Source organism: Tamandua tetradactyla, chromosome 6, assembly GCF_023851605.1.
Source record: "Tamandua tetradactyla isolate mTamTet1 chromosome 6, mTamTet1.pri, whole genome shotgun sequence".
NCBI lineage: Eukaryota > Metazoa > Chordata > Mammalia > Pilosa > Myrmecophagidae > Tamandua > Tamandua tetradactyla.
The window spans coordinates 114,925,362-114,940,160 of record NC_135332.1 but is presented as its reverse complement, the minus strand read 5'-3'; the positions used below and the strand labels follow the sequence as shown (position 1 = coordinate 114,940,160).

General features: G+C 37.3%; 1 protein-coding gene across 4 annotated transcripts in view; it reads right to left on the bottom strand.

Moving 5' to 3' along the window:
* The window catches only part of XKR9 (XK related 9), a 512,237-nt gene that overhangs the window by 168,781 nt on the left and 328,657 nt on the right, over window positions 1–14,799 (bottom strand). The gene's annotated exons all lie outside the window — the stretch shown is intronic.

Below are 14,799 nucleotides of genomic sequence, written 5' to 3'. Positions count from 1 at the left end.
GGAGTGGGTGGTTTAAATGCTTCCTGTGGCCCCATCTCTCTAGTCTAGCCTTTTCTAAACAGTATGTTAATGAGTATACAATTCCCCTCTGCAGATGTGGAGAAACTGGAGAACTGAATAATTTCTTAAGACCACAAAGCACAGAGGAGGCAAGGATTGTCTCAAAAGAATGGGATGAACTGAACCAAAAGAAATCTTCAACTTATTGGCAGAACAAGTTTCCCAAGTTTTCATCTTATGGAGAGAACTCCCAAAGCAAATTCGGGGTACTCTCTTCCTGGAGCACATTTTAAAATTCAACCAAACATAAGCCCAACTCTGCAAGTGAAATCATTGCCCTTCCCCCTACATGGGCCATGACATCCAGGGGTGAAAGTCTCCCTGGCAGTGAAGGAGATGACTCCCAGGGAGGAGTCCAGCCCTGGCACCATGGATCAACAATGCCATCCTGACCAAAAGGGGGAAAAGAAGTATAACAAATAAGGTATCAGTGGCTGAGAGAGTTCAAATAGAGTCAAGAGGCTACTCTGGAGTCACTCTTACACAAGCTTCAGTTAGACATTGCTACCTACCATAATTTGCCAAACCCCAACCAAAACCCTTCCTGCCAATCCTGAAGAACACCTAGGGCAATATATAAGATTCTATAAAGGTGCCATGTGCTAGGGTAACTTTAACAGAAACCTACAACCTCCAGATGGATCCCTAGACCAGATAAGTCCTGAAACCTAGAGGGGCCAGCCTCTCCAAAATAACAGCTAGTTCCATCTCCTTACCCCTTATTACTAACAGCCCTTCCAACATGAAAAGGTAGAACAGGCATAGCCCAAATACCTCTACAAAGTGGGAGAAAGATCAAAGGTGATGGTGGAGTTATACAGAGAAGGTAGGGTTTAACAGACGAGTATGATTGCTGAATCATCATAGTAATATTTCTTTTAGTCTCTAGTATCTTAGAGCAGCTAGAAGTAAAAACTGAAAATTGTGGAAATGTAACTCATACAAACTCTGAAACCTGTTCTACAACTAATTGTTGTCCAGTGCTTTGAAATTTATTGCTTTTTAGTATGTATATTATTTTTCACACACAAAAAAGTGATGATAAAAAATACATATTCCTTCTAGCCTCCAATATTCTGGAGCAGCTAGAAGGAAAAATCTGAGATGACAGCATGGTAGCCCATGACAAACTCTGGGATCTGTCCTGTAACTACTTGTTGAAGAGTGCTTTGAAAACTATTGCTTTTTTCTTTCTTTGCTTTGTATTATGTTATATTATACGATAAAAAAAACTTTAAGAAAAATTCAACCAGACGAAACAATGGAGACCACAGGGAACAAGTCACCTCTTGCCAGGTAAATGGGTAACAGTGCTGGACTGGTATTTGCCAGCTCTAATTTCCATGATAAGCGATGGCAGTTACCTGGGCTGGTGGGTGGGGAGTGGAGGCAGACAGAGCTAGCTGGTTGCTCACACCAGACGTCCAATTTTAATACAAGCGAGTTTAATCAGCTCCTCGACATAGCCCTGCTTTCAAGTCTCTGGAAACATCTCAAGGGAGAGAATAACACCAAGCAACACAGAAATCTTTTCTTTTCTCTGCAGGCACTTGTCACAGTGCCAGTTCCTAAGTGCACACAATTTTGGCAGGCAGAATCACTTTGATATATTTTTCCCAGGGTTCAGAAAGAGTAGATAAACAAAGAACTTGTGACTTCAGGGGGAGTGAAGGTAGCCAGGAGTTTATGAGGTAGCTCATCTTCTTCACATTTCTGGCAAAGGTGAAGGGAAAGTCAGTGGAAAGAAATCATCTTGTTAGTGGTTTCTGAGACTGTAGGTTTGACGCCTCGGGCATTTTCTGGGGCTGGCTCAAAAGGCTTTCTTGCTATTTTCCACAGGTAAAAGAAAGGGCAGCTTCTCTCAACAAAGGTTGACACTCCAAGGTTTTGTTTTGGTTGGCGTTTTGTGTTGTTTTGTTCTTTTTTATGTAAGGCACAGGAAAGTATTACTCATTTAAAACTGGTTCTCAAGCAGTATTTGGATTTTGTTTGACAATGTTTCTCAATGAATTAAGTCAAACAGGAGAGGAAAGAACAGTTGCTATTTTCTTTATATTTTAAAAAACAAACAAACAGGATATGTTTAATAAAACTTTGAATTATCTGGGCCCTAACGACTTTAGCAGTTGGTTTATTTCTTCTAGGGTAGCAGTTTTTACAACCACATTAAAATTCAAAATGTGAAGCAGCAAATGGCATGGAGATGAGGATGGCTTTAAATATTAGCCACATTTTAATTTTATGTTTTTACTTATCTGTGGCTATCAGCCATGTTTCCTTAACAAACAGCCTATGCCATCCCACTTAATAAGGCAGACCGTAAACAAACACATGGATTGCTTTTTTGATCATGTACTTCCCTGGGTATGTGCCAAGATTTTGAGACATAAGAAATAAAATCTCATCTTCAATTTTTAATGCAATTGAATTGGAGCCAAGAAAACATACCACAAATCAAATGTTTTTTCCGATGATTTTGTGCCAATGATGTCACAGTTGGAGCTGGGATTAGGTAAACCTCACAGGATCTCAGTTGTTAGGTTTACTAATTACTTGGCCAATCTAATTGCTTTGTTCCCACCCACTTCCAAGACATGACGACTCAGCGCACTGCCTGACCTAATGGAAGTGTGGTATTAGCTGCGTCTTGAGATGAAGAAAAGGGGGCTTAGTTTCCCTGATGATTAAGTGCTGGGCTGCAGGTGAGCAAGATGAGAGAGGTGCTGACTGTCCCAGGTTGTCCCAGACTCTCTTCTTGGCTACATCCTGAGAAGATCTACAGTAGCCCACACTAGGTCCAGCTCAGGAAGTTCAAGACCACAATGTTTTTTTTTCATTCAACTTGAGGATGATCAGCTTAAACCAAATACCCATGAGACTGATTTGAAACCCCAATTTAATTAATTCACAGTGATAAATGCAACTCTCGAAGGCTGAACGGCTCTTTAGCGTGAGCAGATCATTCTTTCCTTTAGGGGAAAAGTTGCATGAGAATCTACATTTTGTTTAAAAGGCAGCTTAGGGAGTGCGTATGAAACTATGCTAACAGAAATAGCAACCAAGGGGCGGTAACCTGCACTGCCCATCTTCATTTCCAAGAATGTTTCTCAAAGTGGATTGAAGGGATAGTCACTTGGTCAGCGCCAACACACAGATAACAGCCTCTGATCTTTTTCTAGAATTCAGGTCAATCACCACCATCCCTTAATAAGGGCATAATCACCTTAAATGTGTAATCTACATGTATTGAGTAGATTACAGCTTTCTTCTCCAGAGAAAAGGCAACACTACAAAACACCCTGAAGATTCTGACAGGACTTGGGGAGAAGACATAGCATCCCTAACTGAATTTCTGAGACATAGTGCATTTTGGGGTGCACAATAGCTTCATGGGCAAAATATTACACTTCACCCAGAGGGTTACTTGTGCAGATTACAAGCTCATCCAGAACATATTTTCTCTTCTCATTTTCACCTTCAGAAGGTGACATTTTCTGGCCTTCCTTCCAAATTTGGGACTGCACTCTGCTGTGGACCTTTAGATCCACCTGGCTGTTGTGCGCCATATGCCCAATAAAGTGGGTAAGGTAAGATGTTCTGTGGCCACAAATGTTTCTATGTCCCATTGAAATAATTTTGGTCCAGTAATAAAATAAAAAATGGTAGATGATTGTCCTGGTTTGAAAGGAAGTATGCCTCCTAGAAAAGCCATGTTTTAATCAAAATATCATTTCATAAAGGTAGAATAATCCCTGTTCAATACTGTATGTTTGAAACTGTGATTGGATCATCTCCCTGGATGATGTGATTTAGTCAAGAGTGGTTGTTAAACTGGATTAGGTGACGACATGTTTCCACCCATTTGGGTAGGTCTTGATTGGTTTGTTGGAGTCCTATAAAAGGGGAAACATTTTGGAGAAAGAGATTCAGAGACAGCAACACTATGAAGCAGAGAGTCCAAGAGCCAGCAACCTTTGGAGATGAAGAAGGAAAACGCCTCCCGGAAAGCTTCATGAAACTAGAAGCCAGGAGAGTAAGCTAGCAGATGATGCCATGTTCACCATGTGCCCTTCCAGCGGAGAGAGAAGCCCTGACTGTGTTCATCATGTACCTTCTCACTTGAGAGAGAAACCCTGAACTTCATCGGCCTTCTTGAACCAAGGTATCTTTCCCTGGATGCCTTTGATTGGACATTTCTAATTGGGACATTTTCTCGGCCTTAGAACTGTAAACTAGCAACTCATTAAATTCCCCTTGTTAAAAGCCATTCCATTTCTGGTATATTGCATTCCAGCAGTTAGCAAACTAGAATAATGATCTTCCATGTCCAGCAAAACAGAAGAGGTGTTTTATTTCAGTATCTATTCAAGGATTAGAAAAAAAGGAGTTGAAGCCATTAGCCAAAATTTAACATTTATAAATAGAATTCTTACTTAAGGAATAATTCATTAAAGTCCTGTGCATAAATGTGGAATTTCCCTCCATTCTCCACCCCTTTCCAAGTATCTAAAACATACAAGAGAATGCCAACAAATAATAGATTATTTTTCTTTTTCTGTCTGAGTGAATAAATCCATTCATGCACAGTTTTTTCTATTCAATAATAATGGTAAGAACAGTTAACATTTATTCAGCACTTAGCTTTTCATCCAAGATCAAAATAAATTCTCATAACTATTTCATGATTTAAGTATTATTGTTAATCCTAGCAGGGATTAGGGTAAGAAAATTGGGCAAGTTGTTTAAGTTCCGTGTGTCTCCAGTTCATATAGCTTGTAAGCAGCAGTTATTGTCTAAACCCAGGCAATCTGAGCGCAGAGTCTACTACTTTCTTAGCTACTAAGAAATGTGCTTCCTCAAATTTTCAAACTATAAATACTTGTATAACTCATTATAACCATCAGTACTGCCTTTATAAACTCAATTGCTATGTTGAAGTTGTTTCTTATTCCTTTATCCTTTATGAAAATCAAAGCAAATGTAAAATTAAAACAGCCTCCTGTTGTGTTTCTCAGTGAATGACTGTATTATTGTCACAGTCAATATTGAAATTCCCTTTTCACAAAAATCTCTACCACCCACATCACCTTCATTGTTAATATTTATAACATGTGGAACTCAACTTCATTGTTCCAACAAAAATTCTAAGTTTTCCAAATTGGCTAAGGGGTCCAACTCCTAAGAGGTCTACTCCCCAAATCTAGGCCCCTTGTCAGTGTTTCTGGCAAAAGCAAGTATCAAACTTTGAAAGTTATCAGAGCATCTTTTAGCAGGTTAAAGAGAGTTCCAAGTGTCAAATGGACTCCTAATACTGTATCTTCTAAAATATATAATGCCTTCACATTTGTATATAAGAATTTAACCAGATGTTCTTTATGAGGAAAAGTAGCCAAGTTACCTAAGCAAAGGCCTATTTGTGCTCTACTATGAAAATTACTGAATTTAATATAACTGCAAAGGAGACAAATGATTTACTTTTAGAAATATTTAACAGTAATTCTCTACAACTAGTATTTATATTTCTGGACCCCCCCCCAAACTTTATTATTTTTATTTTTTTGGTTAAAAGAATAAGGAAAGAGTTCAATTTTTAGTTCTTTCTGATCTGCTTCTCAAGTTTTTCTAAGTTGCTTCATGACAATGAAAATGCATTCATGTTAGGGAATGATTCATTGTCCAATCACTGAATTATGGAAGGAAGAAGCTAAATAAGCTAGTAGAATCCTTTTCTACTCTTACTTCTCTTAGTATCTCAAAGGAGAACATCAAAGAGGGTTATATTTCAGGCATAAAAGTCACATTCATTTTCTCATTAATCTCTTGATGACTGGATGACCAGATTCTCTCTCCCTCCAATCTTCTAAAACCACATACAGGAAAATTGAGCTGTTCAGCAACATAATCTCAGAAGATAATTCCATCTTTTTTTTTAAATGTAATTTTATTGAGATATATTCACACACCACACAATCCGCCCAAAATATACAATCAATGATTCACAGTATCATCACATAGTTGTGTAATTATCACCAGGATCATTTTTAAAACATTCACATAACTCCAGAAAAAGAAATGAAAAAAAAACCCCAAACATACCAAACCCCTTACCTTTCCTCCTCTTATTGACCACTAGTATTGCACTTCAAACCAATTTAAAGACTGGCAATAAAAGTAGGTTAACTAAGAGACAATTAAGTTTTAACACCCTCTTGTCCAATATTTATTTATTCCCTCATTTTCCCTTTTCCCATTTCATTTAATTTGTGCATATCCTCATATTTTCAATTAATGATCCTATATTTCAAATACCTTCCATCATCTCAACTTTCTCCTAGAGAGGGATGCAGTCCCTTTAGAACAGACAAAAGGAATGAGTACATATAGTCATTTCCCAGAAATAATCCCAAATTATTGATGTAATACATATGAGACCAAACACCTACCTAATTAGAACATTAGGGACTAAAATCTGTTCCACTCTGGGTTTCAAGTCTTTGTTTTTTTTTTAAACATTGCCTTTTTAATAGGCTGAGATATCATTAAGGTTATCATTGAAGTCTAAAGGGGAAAATCTTTCATCTACTACCCATATTGTTTAGAGATTAGAAAGCAAGTCAAATACTTTAGCTCACTCAAATAAGGCATAAATTCCTGCCATAGAAAACCAGATTGAAAAGCTTTCCAACTGGACCTGATAGTGACAATTTGCCTAGCCAGCCTTTTGGTAGATTAAATATCTCAACTTTAGCCATACCTATACAGTGTTCTTAATTTAGATCTTTTGAATCATCTCCACCAAAAAATAATAATAAAGACTATAAACAGTATATGATATAACTCTTAAATGCAATTGAACAAACATTTATTAAGTACTTAGATATCAGCACTCAGGTCACTAATTACAATAGTGAGCTGTTTCCTAAAATTTCCATGGGACCTTATAATCACAAAGCATCAGCCAAGGTGGCACCAGTAGCCTCATTTGCAATGGAGATGGCACCTTGATGCAGATCCCAAGGCTTCACTTTGGGGCTCCATAGCCTTAGCACAGTTACCTCCACTGTCAACCACGGTGGGGCTTTCAGAGACATTGGGGGTCAAGCTGCTGGTCTTGATGCCTGCAGGACATCATCTCAGAGTGGAGGTGTCATCAAAGAGAAAATAAAAACATAGCCATGGTGGGTGGTGCAATGGTGGTTCAGTGGCAGAATTCTCGCCTGCCATGTTCAGAGACCCAGGTTCAATTCCTGGAGCCTGCCCATGTGAAAAACAAATAACAAAGAAACAAAAACTAAAACAAAAAAAAAACAGCAATGGTGGCCGAAAGGAATGGTTCACAGTTCACACATTCTAGACCATCTTTAGAGATGTGGGAAGAATATGAGGGTATCGGAGTTCCCACAAAGTAGATAAAATTATAGCCAACAAATTCTACTTTAAAATAGTCATTTGATCCATTTTTTACCTTCAGATTGGTATGGATTTAGAAATTGACCAGCTCTCTGTTTGAATTAATACTTAGCGGCTTAAAGTAACAATGATTTTGTTCATTCTTGTGCTTCTATAGGTTAAATGGGCTCAGCTGGGTGGTACTTTTGCTCAATGGCATGTTGGAGAGGGGAATGCTGCAGTCATCTGGGGCTCAATTTGACTGGAATTGCTCAAAATGGTTCATGCACATGGCTAATAGCTGGTATTGGTTCTTGGCTGGAAGCTCAGCTGAGAATGTTGAACATAATGCCCAAAAGAGGCCTTTCCCTATGATTTGAGCTTCTCATTGGTGCAAGCAGGTGGGTTACCAAAAGAAGTGACCCCAGAACTAGTGTTCTGAGAGAGAGGCCTAATCAGTCAAACCTTTCTAGTACTGGCACAGGGTCACTTCCATTATATTCTATTGACTAAAGCAGTCACAGGGTAGAAATATACCAGGTTCAAGGGGAAGGAGAAATAGACACCACTTTTGAACTTGTGGCCATCTGCATCTTCTGTCCTTTGACTAGTTTCATAGGAGGTAAAGCAGACTTTGGAGAGCTGGATTATTATTACAAACAACTCAGATGGGACTAGGGTGTGGGAAAAGGATCAATGGGAAATATCTAGGGTATGTTGCTCCCCAGACTTCCTTTACATTTCCTTAAATTCCAGTTTTTAAATTCAGTCTGAACTGCCGTGCTTATATTAGCTCTGTCATTTCTTTACATTTCACTGCTGAATGAGAAACACTTCTGTCTACTCAGGAAACCACAATTCTTTTTTATCTGTTTCACTTTGCACTTGATGTTTTATACTCCCAAGTGGCCAAAGCAGAGGAACTAGGTCATGTATACTTGGAAGAATTATGGACTTCACATCAGATTCACCTAGACAGGTCTTTGTAAACATTCTGTTCCCAGGCCCCAAATCCATGGAATCAGTCTCTGAGGGTATATGTATGTGCGAAGAAGCTTTCCAAGTGATTGCAGTATGCACCAAATTTTGTGGGGAACCAGTCTTAAAACGGTTATTGTGAAAAGTTCATTTAAATCCTGCAGGAGTGATGTCATCCACATGGCATCGTAAGACAGTACCTGAGAAAATCTCCCTAGAAATTCAGCAAATACAAGGACAAATCCCACTTGCTTAAAGTTCTGAAGGATGGTAGAGACTGGAGAAGGATCCCACAAATGCTGAAATGAACAAAAAGTAAAATACCAGGTAGGAAATTGCCATCCCAGAATGCTTGTCCTACTGCCTCCCTCACTAAGTCCTGCACAGCTAAGAGTCCCTCAGAGACAGAGAAGACAATGGGATCCCTCTCTTCACCCACAGTCACAGACTTTAGAACCATTCACAGGAGTGTGCTAGAACCCCACATATATCCAGGCTCCAGGTCCAAGTCTGTGGAGACCCAAGGCAGGTTACAAGCCACTTGAGAGTGCTATGTCCATAAAGGACCCCTGCAGGGTGGGGAATGGGGAAGAAGCTGCAGCTGGAAAGTTAGTTACTGTCCTGCAATCCAGTTTCTGTTGGCTGGACCACCTAAATGCAAAACAAATTTTTCTGGAGAGAGCCATCTTTCAAGACTGACCCCATTTGACTCCCCAAGGCAAAATACCCTAACAAGGAAGAAGGAGATGCAAAAGAGCCTCAGAGAGATTGTAATTGGGTATGGCAGGGGGCGGGGGGTAAGACAGGAGTTTCTCAGAACTGAAAAGTGCAAGGAAAATTGGGCACTAAGTAAAGGAGAGAATTTAAACAAACAATAGGAACTGGGGAGAAAATTCTGCACACAAAAAAACAGAAGTTATCAAAATGCCCACAGAAGGAACAGAGGAGAGGATGCTTTATCCTGGAGGTGAACAAACTGCACAAAAAGTGAAATTTTAAAAACTGTACCACAGCAGAATTCTTACCTGCCCGGCCAGAGACCCGGGTTCGATTCCTGGGGCCTGCCCACAGGGGTGGGGTGGGGTGGAATTGTACCACAAACACAATGCAAGGATCAGATGAAGAAGAGCTGAAAAATCAATCAGTTAAACACAGGCTATTCTAAAAGTCTAGAATAAGGTGGACTAAGCGTCAAAGAAGAGCCTTAGCATAAAGTCAATCAACAATAAAACCCTAAGCAAGAGAGAGAAGCTGACCTTCAGAATAAACTCATCAAGATAAACAAAGCCTAATCATCAGCAAAAAATTACAAACCATACTAAGAAAGATGAAGATAAGGTCCAGACAAGGGAACAATGGAAACTTCAGAGCAGATACACATTTTGGAAAAATTTATCAAAGCAGTGCAAATAACTCTCCTAAATCAGTTCAAAGCAGATGAGGGAAATTATGGCTAAAGAGATAAAAGATATTAGGAAGACATTGTATGAGCATAAAGAAGAATCTGATAGTATAAATAGAAAAATAACAGAAGTTATGGGAATAAACCACACAACAGAAGAGATAAAAAAAAAAAAAAAAAGCACCAGAACCAAACAACAGCAGATCTGAACAGACAGATGAGAGAATTAGTGAGCTGATTCAACAGGACAGTCAAAATCTTACAAACAGAAGAACAGATAAATAAAAGATGAGAAAGAAATTAAGGAGTGTATCAGGGATTTGAGTGACAGCACAAAGCACATGAACAGAGGAAGGGCAGAAAGAATATTTGAGGAAATAATGGCCCAAAATTTCCCAACTCTAAAGAAAGATATAAATATATGTGTCCAAAAAGCCAAAAAGTGCAATGTACTCCAAACAGAATTAATCACATAGTATTCAGAATTTCGAATGCCAAAGATAAAGCAACAAGAGAAAAGTGATTTATCATATACAAGGGATCTGCAATAAGACTAAGTTCCTATTTATTATCCGAAACCATGGAAGCAAGAAAGCAGTGTATGATATATTAAAGACACTGAAAGAGAAAAACTCCCACCCCAAATTCTTTATCCAGCAAAACTATTCTTCTAAAGTGAAGGAAAGTTTATGATAAACAATAACTGAGAGAGTTTGTCAGCAAGAGACACACCCTACAAGAAATATTAAAGGGAGTTCTGCAGGTTGAAAGGAAAAAAAAAAACAATAAAGAGTGGCTTGGAGTAGTGTAAAGAATTTGTTGATAAGAAGGGTAAAAACAAGATAAAAAGAAAAGATATGACATAAAAACCAAAAGATAAAATATCTGAAGTAAGTACTGCCTTTACAGTAATAACACTGAATATTAATGGATTAACTTCTCAATCAAAAGACATAGGTTGGAAGAATGGATTTTAAAAAAAAGCATGAGTCAACTATATGTTGTTTTCAAGAGACTCATCTTAGACCCAATACACAATTAGGTTGGAGAAAGATATTCCAAGCAAATAGTGATGAAAAAAAAAGAACTGGGGTAATATAAGACAAAATAGAATTTAAATACAAAGTTTTTATAAAAGAGAAAGAAGGACACTAAATATTAATAAATGGAGCACTTCATCAAGAAGAAATAACAATCACAAATATTTATATATCTAACCATTGTACACCAAAATACATGAGGCAAACAATGGTAAATTAAAGGGAGAAAAATACACCTCTACAATAATAGTTGGAAAATTCAATACACCACTCTAATCAGTAGTAGACCATCTAAACAGAGGATCAATAGGGAAATGGAGAACTTGAATAATATGATAAATAAACTAGATCTAACAGAACATTACACATCAAAACATCTGTGTACTTATTTTCTCAAATGCACATGGATCATTCTCCAGGATAGATCACATGTTGGGTCACAAAACAAGTCTCAATAAATTTAGAAAGATTGAAATGATACAAAGCATTTTTCTCTGACTGTAATGGAATGAAGCTGAAAATCAATAACAGGCAGAAAACTGAACAACTGCCAAATATATGGAAGTTAAATAAAACACTCAAACTATCAGTGGGTGAAAGGAGAAATTGCAAAGGAAATCAGTAAGTACCTTGAGATGAATGAAAACAAGAAAACATCATATTAAAACTTATGGGATACAGCAAAGGCAGTACTTGGAGGGAAATTTATAGCTCTAAATGCTTACATTAAACAAGAAGAAAAAGCTAAAATCTAATTGCACATCTGGGGAAACTAGAAAAAGAACAGCAAACTAATCCCAAAGCAAGCATAAGGAAAGAAAGAACAAATAAATATTAGAGCAGAAATAAATGAAATTGAGAATAAAAGACAATAGAGAGACTCAACAAAACCAAAAGTTGGTTCTCTGAGAAGATCAATGAAATTGACAAACCCTTAACTAGTCTGACAAAAAAAAAAAAAGAGAGAGAGTGAGAAGATGCAAATAAATAAAATCAGAAATGAGAGGAAAAACTTTACCCAGAGAAATAAAAAGGATTGTAACAGGATACTATGAACAATTGTATGACAACACATTAGACAACCTAAATGAAATGGACAAAATCCTAGAAACACACAAACAACCTACATTCAGTTATCAAGTACCTCTCAACAAAGAAAAGCCCTAGACCAGATGACTTCACAGTTGAATCATTCCAGGAAGAATTAATACCAATCTTGCTCAAGCTCTTCCAAAAAAATAGAACAGGAGAGTACACTTCCTAACTCATTTAATGAAGCCAACATCACCTTAATACAAAAGCCAGGAAAAGAAAATACAGACCAATTTCTTTTATGAATACAGATACAAAAATCCTCAACAAAATACTTGCAAATAGAATCTAACAGCCCATTAAAAGAATTATACATCATGATCAAGTGGGTTTTATCCCAGATATGCAAGCATGGTTCAACATAAGAAAAGCAATTAATGGAATTCACCATATTAATGAAACAAGGGAAACACATGAATGATCATCTCTATTGATGCAGAAAAGGCAATTGACAAAATCCAACATCCCTTCTTGATAAAAACACTCCAAAAAATAGGAATAAAAGAAAACTTCCTCAACATGATAAAGGGTATATATGAAAAACCAACAGCTAGCAACATACTCAATGGCAAAAGACTGAAAGCTTTCCCTTGAAGATCTGGTAGAAGACAAGGATGCCCACTGTCACCACTGTTATTCAACATTATGATGGAAGTTCTGGCCAGAGCACTTAGGCAAGAAAAAGAAGTCAAATGCATCCACATTTAAAAGGAAGAAGGAAAGCTTTCCCTATTTGCAGATTACATGATCCTATACAAGAAAGTCCTGAAAAATCGACAGCAAAGCTACTAGATCTAATAAGAATTCAGCAGAGTGGCAGGATATAAGATCAATGTGCCAAAGAAATCAGAAGGAAAGATATATGATAAAGATTGAGATGGTATAATCTAGGAATGCCTAGAGTGTATAATGATAGTGACTAAATGTATAAATTTAACAATGTTTTGCATGAGGAAGAACAAAAGAATGTTAATAATGCAGGGTGTTGAAAATAGATGGTAATTAATATCTTAAAACTTTAATTTATGTGTGAGACTAAAGTAAATATTTATTTGGTACAAAATTTATATTTTGACTAGTGCATTTCCTAATTTAACTTATGTAGACAGCTTAATTGAACACAATAAGTAAATGGCATGAGATTTTGTAGGTTTGTCCAGAGTGATGCCTCAATAAATCCCAGAAGGATTTGAACAGTGAATAAAAAAGTATTTGCAAAGTCCCCTTGGGGGAATGCTGAGAAAGGGGGGAAATTCAACTTCACCAAGTGGAGAATTTTTGATATTCTCACAAGCAGTGGGGACAACCAAAGCAACAGGTTGAGCCCCCAATCCTGGAATTTGTTCATATGAAACTCAACGCTGCAAAGGATAAGTCAAACCTACTTAAAATTAGGCCTAAGAGTCACCCCCAAGAGAACCTATTTTGTTGCTCAGACGTGGCCTCTGTCTCTCTCAGCCAACACAACAAGCAAACTCACTGCCCTCCCCCTATGTACGTGGGACATGACTTCCAGGGGTGTGGACCTTCCTGGCAACATGGGACAGAAATCCTAGAATGAGCCGGGACTCAGCACCACAGGATTGAGAAAACCTTCTCGACTAAAAGGGGGAAGAGTGAAATGAGACCAAATAAAGTGTCAATGGCTGAGAGATTCCAAGCAGAGTCAAGAGGTTATCCTGGAGGTTATTCTTATGCATTAAATAGATATCACCTTTTTAGTTAAGGCGTAACAGAGAGGCTGGAGGAACTGCCTAAAAATGTAGAGCTGTGTTCCAGTAGCCATGTTTCTTGAAGATGATTGTATAATGATATAGCTTTCTCAATGTGACTGTGTAATTGTGAAAACCTTGTGTCTGATGCTTCTATTATCTACCTTATGGACAGATGAGTAAAACATATGGATTACAAATAAATAAATAATAGGGGAAACAAATGCTAAAATAAATGTAGTAGATTGAAATGCTAACAATCAATGAAAGGGAGGGGTAAGGGGTATGGTGTGTATGAATTTTTTTTGTTTTCTTTTTATTTCTTTTTCTGAATTGATGCAAATGTTCTAAGAAATTATCATGATGATGAACATATAGCTATGTGATGAAAAAAGAATGTTCGTATTGTATGTTGATTGCTTTTATTAATAAAACTTACAAAAAAGATCAATCTGCCAACATCAGTAGTTTCTGTGTACTAGTAATGAATAAACTAAGGAGGAAATCAAGAAAAAAAATCCATTAACAATAACAACTAAAAGAATAAAATATCTAGGAATAAATCTAACCAAGAATGTAAAGGAATTGTACAGAGAACTATAAAATATTGCTAAAAAATAAAATCAAAGAAGACCTAAATAAATGGAAGGACATTCCATGTTCATGGATTGGATACTAAATATCATTAAGAGGTCAATTCTACCCCAAACTGTTTACTGATTTGATGCAACCCCAATCAGAATTCCAACAGCATGCATTGTAGAAATGGAAAAGGCAATTATCAAATTTATTTGGAAGAGTAAGGAGCCCTGAGTATCCAAAAACATCTTGAAAAAGAAAAAGTTGGAAGACTCACACCGCCTGACTTTAAAACACACTACAAGACTTCAGTGGTCAAAACAGCACAGTACTGGCATGAGAATAGATATATTAAATAATGGAATCAATTTGAGAGCTAAGAATTAGACTCTCACATCTATGGCCAATTGATTTTTGACAAGACTGCTAAGTCCACTCCACTGGGAAAGAACAGTCTCTTCAATAAATGGTGCTGGAAAGATTAGGCATGCAAATCTAAAACAATGAAAGAGGACCTCTATCTCATACTAAACACAAAAATTAACTC